The following is a 7262-nucleotide window of genomic DNA, read 5'->3' as shown; positions in this document are numbered from 1 at the left end:
CAAATAATTCAGCAAGAATATATGACAGACTCTCCCTTTGGAAGCACAGAGGGGAAAAGAGACCAGATGTAGCAAAAGATTAAAAAATATGGGAGTTCCCGTTGTGGCTCAGTGGTAACAAACCCAACTACTATACATGAGGATGCGGTTTTGAACCCTGGAGTCCCTTCTTATCCCACAGTGACTATCACATCTATGGCTTCTGCAGCTCTTCCTGGTGTTACTGACATCAGAGTAAGGAGCCCTCTGCTGATATGTGGGCATGTGTTTTTTTTTTTTTACTCTGTGAGGAGACTTTTAAAGTGTATTAAAATATATTTGAAATAAAGTATCTTTGATAGCACTTATATGTGGAATCTAACATATGGTACATCTACAAAACAGAAACAGATGCCGACATGGAGTCTCACAGACTTGTCGTTGCCAAGGGGGTGAGAGGTCAGGTGGACTGGGTGTTTGGGGTTAGTAGATGCAAACTATTACATTTAGAATGGATAAGAAATGAGGTCCTGCTGTATAGCACAGGGAACTATATCCAATCTCTTGGGATAGACCATGATGTAAGATAATATGAGAAAAATCATGTATATATATATATACACACACATATATATATATATGTATATATATATACACACACACACACACACATATATATATATATAATATATATATACATATACATATATTTGGGTCAGTGTGCTGTACAGCAGAAATTGACACAACCCTGTAAATCAACTTTACTGTAATAAAAAATTCAAAATAAAATAACGTGGCAGCCATTCATGTACTTGTCATCTGAGTTCTGCAACTTGCTTGTTACTCAGCATTCCACTTGAGAAATTTGTCCACATAAATATGTAGCATCAGTATACTGAATTCTCATTGATTTATTAATAGTTCTTATTTTTTTCTATGGTCAGGATTATGAAGAACATTCTTCCATATATGTGTGTCTGTGCATCCTTCTTTATGTGGTCATAAGTTTATCTGGAATATATACCTATAATGGAAATTCTGGACCAAAGAGAGGCATATATTTAATTTATTAATGTTCCCAATATGGTACCCAATGTTACTATTCTAATTTACCTTCTGACCAGAAATACGAGTCCACATTGTCACAGAAGCTTCATTTTAGCCTGAGGAGTGTAAAGTTATATTTAATTCAATATCAATATACAGTTATCTGAATACTAGTGATTTCTTTGTATATCCATATTTATATTAACCATTTAAGTCTCTCCTTCTATAATTATCCTGATTATATCTTTTGTGAATTTTTCCCATGGGGAAATTTATAAAAAATACTTAAATATACTGGATACTAATCCTTTGACATTTATATGTATTTCAAACAAGTTTACCTAAGTAAATTTTTAGTCAGTACCTGGGATTTTCTTTTTTATAGTGTTGGTATTTTTACTTTAGATATAGGTAAGTTTTCAGTGTTTTATGTTTATGTAAAACACATAAACATAAGTTTTATGTTTATGTAAAACACATAAACATAAGTTTTATGTTTTAAATGTCTTATTTAAGTTTTTTACTGCATAGCTAAGTCATAGATACTTTGCTATATTTTACCCTCACAGGTTTTCAGTGTAAATCTTTAATCCATTTGGAACTGATAAAATGAAAAGTAGAATTACAGTATACTTTATTCATATGTGTAAGCATTTATAGCACCACAGTCCACGGGGTCTTTTGTACTGATTCACATACTACTGTTTTCATACATCAAGCTTCTAAAGATTCATGGGTCTGTTCATGATATCTTCTTGTCAGTTCCATTGATTTGTCTACCCTCAGACTGGTACCACCTGTCTTTATTATTACTGCTTTATAATAAATTCTGATATCTGATAGGACAAGCTCCCAACATTTTTCCTTTTCAAATTCTCCTAGCTATTTTTAGCTCTTTTCCGTATAAATTTTGTAAGTTTTTGCAAGTACTTGTGAAGTTCCCTCAAGCATTTAATTGAAATTACATTGAACTTATAAATTAGTATGTGAGGAAATACCATGTTGATACAATTATCTCTTGACCGCTGATGGGAAAATGCTTTTTCCCTGCCTCTAATGTTTCTGTCCTGCAGAATGAGCTCATTTTGTGGAATCATGGCCATCCTGTTCCCTTTCTAGTCAATCAGTTTTCCTAGAAGGGTACAACAACATATCTGATCAGTAAATCTAGGAACCACCTGGCATGCTTTGCTCCACCCGCTCAGGAACAGCCAGCCTGCTGGGCCCTTGTCCCCCTGCATCTCAGAGGTGCTTTGCCACAATGTGCAAAAGGCATAACCCAGTCACTGCCACAAACACTGTGTAGATAAGCTTGTCTACTCAGGGTGTTCACTGGGCACAAGTAACCTGACTAAGAAAGTCTTCCTACAGGTGTCTGAAGGTGACATAATGGTCTCCATCTATACACTTCTTTTATTTTTCTCTGTCCATACACAGAGAAAAGAAGAGAATAGCTATTTACTAAAGCCTCTTTAAAACCATAGCAATCATTTGTTCATGAATGGATAGGTTTGATTATTGAGTGTGTACTTATTGAATGCTGTTTCATCTGTTTTCACACATTAAATCTCTCTGATATTCTTTTCTCAAACTGTCCTTATTGGGGGGCCGGGTTGCATTAGCTGTACAAAATGACTTGTGGAATGTTTTCTTTTGCAACTTACAGGAAAAATTTTTTAATATTAGAATTATTTGTTCCAAAAATGTTAGGTAGAAATTTCCTGTAACATAACTGGGTCTAGTGTCTGTGTGTAAATTTAGAAAAAGTAAAATAACTTAATGATTTTAAAGTATTTAAATTTTTAGCATACACACAGAGAGACACACAGTGACTACTATCACTCTCTATCTTGCTTGCCTACTTTTTTAAAAAAAAATTGAGAAAACACAAATGACATTTATCAAATTATATATATGATACAAAATGTCATGGTGCCACAAATACCATGTGCCAGCAAACTAAAGTGAAAAAAAAAGTTTTCTTATTACTTTTTACTATATTAAGGAAATTAAATGGGTGAAATTTATTTTTCAAAAGAATAAACAATAAGGCACAAAATAAGAACTATTATTTTACATTTAAGGATTTATGTTCTATAAAAGATAGCACAGGCAAAATTAATAGATGATAGATAGGATGTAAGGAAAATTTTAAGTCAAAAACCGACCAGAAATTCAAATCTTGGATAAGCAAAGAACATCTAAAATCAACTCAATAGTAAATTTGCAAAAAAATAAATAGGCAATTTACAGAATAATAGAAACCCACAATTCTAAAAAGAACATAAGACTGTAATCAAATTTACTTGTAACTAAAGGGCGGAGAATGAAAGAAAACAAGACAACGCTTTGCATTTATTTTCCTGGCCAAAAAATATTAGGAAAATACCAATGTTCACTAGGAGGTAAAGACATGGGAGCCCCCATGCACAAATGCTAGGAGTGTATACTGGCTAATCCATTATGGAAAGTGATCTGGAAAAATTCATTCAAGTTAAATGTGTGCATACCTCTGGACTCAACAATTTTGTTCCTAGGAATACTCCCTAGGAACATTTCACCCTGAGTTATTTGTAGTGGAGACAAGTTGTACATAACCTACTATCCATCACTAGGAAAACACATGAATAAATTTTGATGAATGGACACCACAGAGCAGTGCTACTCAGTGTGTGGCCCAGGGACCAGCATCAGTCCTTGGACTCTGTTTCCACTCTATGATGCACTTAACTACCAAAAGTGAGATTAAGCTTTTAAACGATCACAAATTTTGACAATGCTGAAAATTTTTTTATTGCTTTTTACAAAAAGAGACAAAACTGAAATTTTTAAAAGAGAATGATACTTTACTACCAATACTTTGATAAACACTTCCACAAAGAATGCTACAATTCCATGAGAACATCATGACAGAAAAAAGTTATTACTAAGAAAGACTGAAATGAGAATATAGAGATAAGTGTAAGGAAGATCATATAGAATTCTATGGATATTTGAAGATTTCAAATATGATGACAAGTATTTAAGCAATCATTACATTCTAATTAATCATTCATTCTAATTAAAATGTGGAGTACATAAAAGAAAGATTAAGTAAAAGTATATGTGATTTGTTCCTGAATTGATATAGTTAAGAAATACCAATGACTCTGCACACTGAGAAACCAATACTGGTCCATGACAACATCCTCAAACTATAGATGAAAATATCTAAGTCAGGTATCAAGTTTTAGGCTTAAAAAATCTAAGTTGATTATGCCATGGAAATTATTCTCTGACCCCACTATGAAATTAAAGATGATGCCATTTCCAATGCCAGAATTAAAGGATCACAGTGGTCTTAGATTTCTCTGCTCTTTTCTCTTTGCATCTTTTCAGCTGATATTTAATCTTTACCAGCCATAGAACAAAACAATGGCACCAAAATGACTGAATTCATTCTCCTTGGATTTGCTGGTCAACACAAGCCTTGGCTTGTCCTTTTCATAGTGATTCTAGTGATCTATGTGGTCACCCTGGTGGGTAACATTGGCATGATCCTGCTCATCAAGATCAATTCTTCCCTTCACACCCCCATGTACCTTTTCCTCCAAAACTTGGCTTTTGTGGATCTCTGCTACACCTCTGCAATCACTCCCAAATTGCTGCAAAACTTTACAGGAACAGAACAATCTATCTCATTCATAGGATGCGTGGTGCAGTTGCTAACCTGCATGCTGCTTTTGCAACAAGTGACAGCTACAGCCTGGTTACAATGGCAGTAGACCATTATGTGGCCATCTGTAACCCACTCCGCTATCCAACAGTCATGTCCCAGAAGAGTCTTCATTCAGCTCACAATTGGTTCATACTTCATGGGCTTCCTAAATGCTTATGTAAACACAGGTTTTACTTTCCAACTGAACTTTAGCAAATCCAATAAAATTACCCACTTTTTCTGTGATGAACCCCCAATTCTTGCCCTCTCGTGCTCCAGTATTTACTTCAACATCATGTTACTAGCAGCCTTTGTGGGTTTAACTTGATGTTCACTGTGTTGGTCATCATCTTTTCCTAAATATTTAACCTGGATGCCATCCTGAAGATCTCCTCTGCTGCAAGGAGGAAAAAAGCCTTCTCCACGTGTGCCTCCCACCTGACAGCAGTCACCGTTTTGTATGGGACTCAGTCTTACATGTATCTGCACCATCGCTCCCTAGAGTCTCAAGAGCAAGAAAAACTGGCTTCTGTGTTTTATGGGATTGTGATCCCTATGTTAAACCCCCTCATCTACAGCCTGAGAAACCAAGATGTGAGAGAAGCTCTGAAAGGGGTTGGAAAGAAGTATTTCTAGCTTGGAAACCAACTACTAACTCAGCATGTTCAACAAGCAAGCCAAAATTTCTCTCTCATTTCTCAACAGCAGAAGGTGTGGCAAATATGTGTGAGATACAAACAAACAAACAAAAATGATGTAAAATGTAATTTCTTAGCTATATGAAAACTTTGTGATAGGTAATAAAAACATCTAAATTGATGAAATACATAACCTCTAATTCATATATTTCTTGGAGAGAAAGCATCTTAAAAGAGCTTTGATATTTCTTTTGTCCATTCTGAGGCGCCTTTTTGGCAAATACTTGCCTTTAAAATAGAAAATAAAAATAGAGAAAAGTGGATATTGAGTGTTGGAAATTATCTCCAACAACTGTAGCATAAATACTAACCAGGGAAAAAATCTTTTCAGTTTCCCTTAACAGATACCATTCCTCTTGCTTTTACTCTATAGCTAAGCTATTTTCTTGTTTGTAAAGAATGAGTTACAGAAATTCTCCATATCTTTGGAGAAAATGTGCACAAAGCAAGAGGAAGAAAGGAACAGTTGAATGAATCCTCATACATGTATGAGGAACTATGGATAAATACCCCTCCCCTCTGTACATGAGCTCTAACCAGCTAGGAACCTGACATAGGCATCTGGCAGATAGGGAGTATATCAGTGTACTATTGGTAAAGTTGTATTTTAAATATAACTTGACTCTCCTCTTGTGCCTTCTTGAAGGGTCAAATTCAATGCTGAATTTGGTGCTTCAGAGCAGACTTACTAATCCAGAATTGCTACTTTATTTCCCTCAATCTCCAAGAGTGGAGAAAGTTGGAAGAAACCAGGCCAAACACAAGAAGTCATGCCCGGACTTGAACACGAGTGTTCTATCCACTTGGGAGAAAATAAATCAAGCATATACCCATCCTATAGACAGATGTTATCAAAAAGGCTGAGATCCCATGTGGTATTTATTCTCTCAATCTCATTATTCAGTTAAACCATAAGAAGTTGTGAATAAGAAAACTGAGAGCATGGAAGTTCCCAGGGTTTCTCAACATTTCCAGAAGTCCCAAACTATGGACTGAGGAAGAAATCCTGTGATTTGGAGATGATGATAACCTGAATAATACCAAGAAAATTCAGATAATACCATCCCACTATAGGAATGCACTAAAGGAGATGAATGCCAAAATTAGGAAACTCTAATTTTTTTTTCAGGAGTTCTGGTGACATGTCCATATTACCCTCTGCGGAGAGAAACCCTCTTTTCAATATGGTAGGTTAGCAAGTCCTTTCTTGAAGGGGAAGAAGAAATCTTTACTTCTACCTTTAGATGAATTGTCTCAGGAGACAGAGGCAAATCTTAGGTTTCACTATCTTCATATGTGGAATTTAACAGGGCAAAAATATTCATGGGAAAAATGTGTATTAAATGATAACAACTTAATATTCATAAAGCAGAAAAATAGAAAATACAGGGACAAAGAAAACACAAAATTGTAGTAAATTTCTTCTTGTCCATAATAGGCCAACAAATTTTATTTTATTTTATTTTATTGTCTTTTTGTCTTTTGTCTGTTGTTGTTGTTGTTGCTATTTCTTGGGCCGCTCCTGTGGCATATGGAGATTCCCAGGCTAGGGGTTGAATCAGAGCTGTAGCCACCGGCCTACGCCAGAGCCACAGCAACGCAGGATCTGAGCCGTGTTTGCAACCTACACCACAGCTCACGGCAACGCCAGATCGTTAACCCACTGAGCAAGGGCAGGGACCGAACCCACAACCTCATGGTTCCTAGTCGGATTCGTTAACCACTGCGCCACGACGGGAACTCCTAGGCCAATAAATTTTAAAATGAGATTACAGAAGAGCTACTTGACATAATCAATGAGAAAAAATTTGTATTGAGAAACTCTATATTCTTAAGGCCCA

General features: G+C 35.6%; 1 pseudogene; it reads left to right on the top strand.

The window, feature by feature from the left end:
• Positions 1–398: 398 nt before the first annotated feature.
• On the top strand, positions 399–5359 carry LOC125120737 (putative olfactory receptor 5AK3; annotated as a pseudogene).
• Positions 5360–7262: the final 1903 nt, after the last annotated feature.

This window comes from Phacochoerus africanus, chromosome 2 (genome assembly GCF_016906955.1).
Source record: "Phacochoerus africanus isolate WHEZ1 chromosome 2, ROS_Pafr_v1, whole genome shotgun sequence".
NCBI lineage: Eukaryota > Metazoa > Chordata > Mammalia > Artiodactyla > Suidae > Phacochoerus > Phacochoerus africanus.
This window is presented reverse-complemented; position numbering and strand designations above follow the sequence as displayed.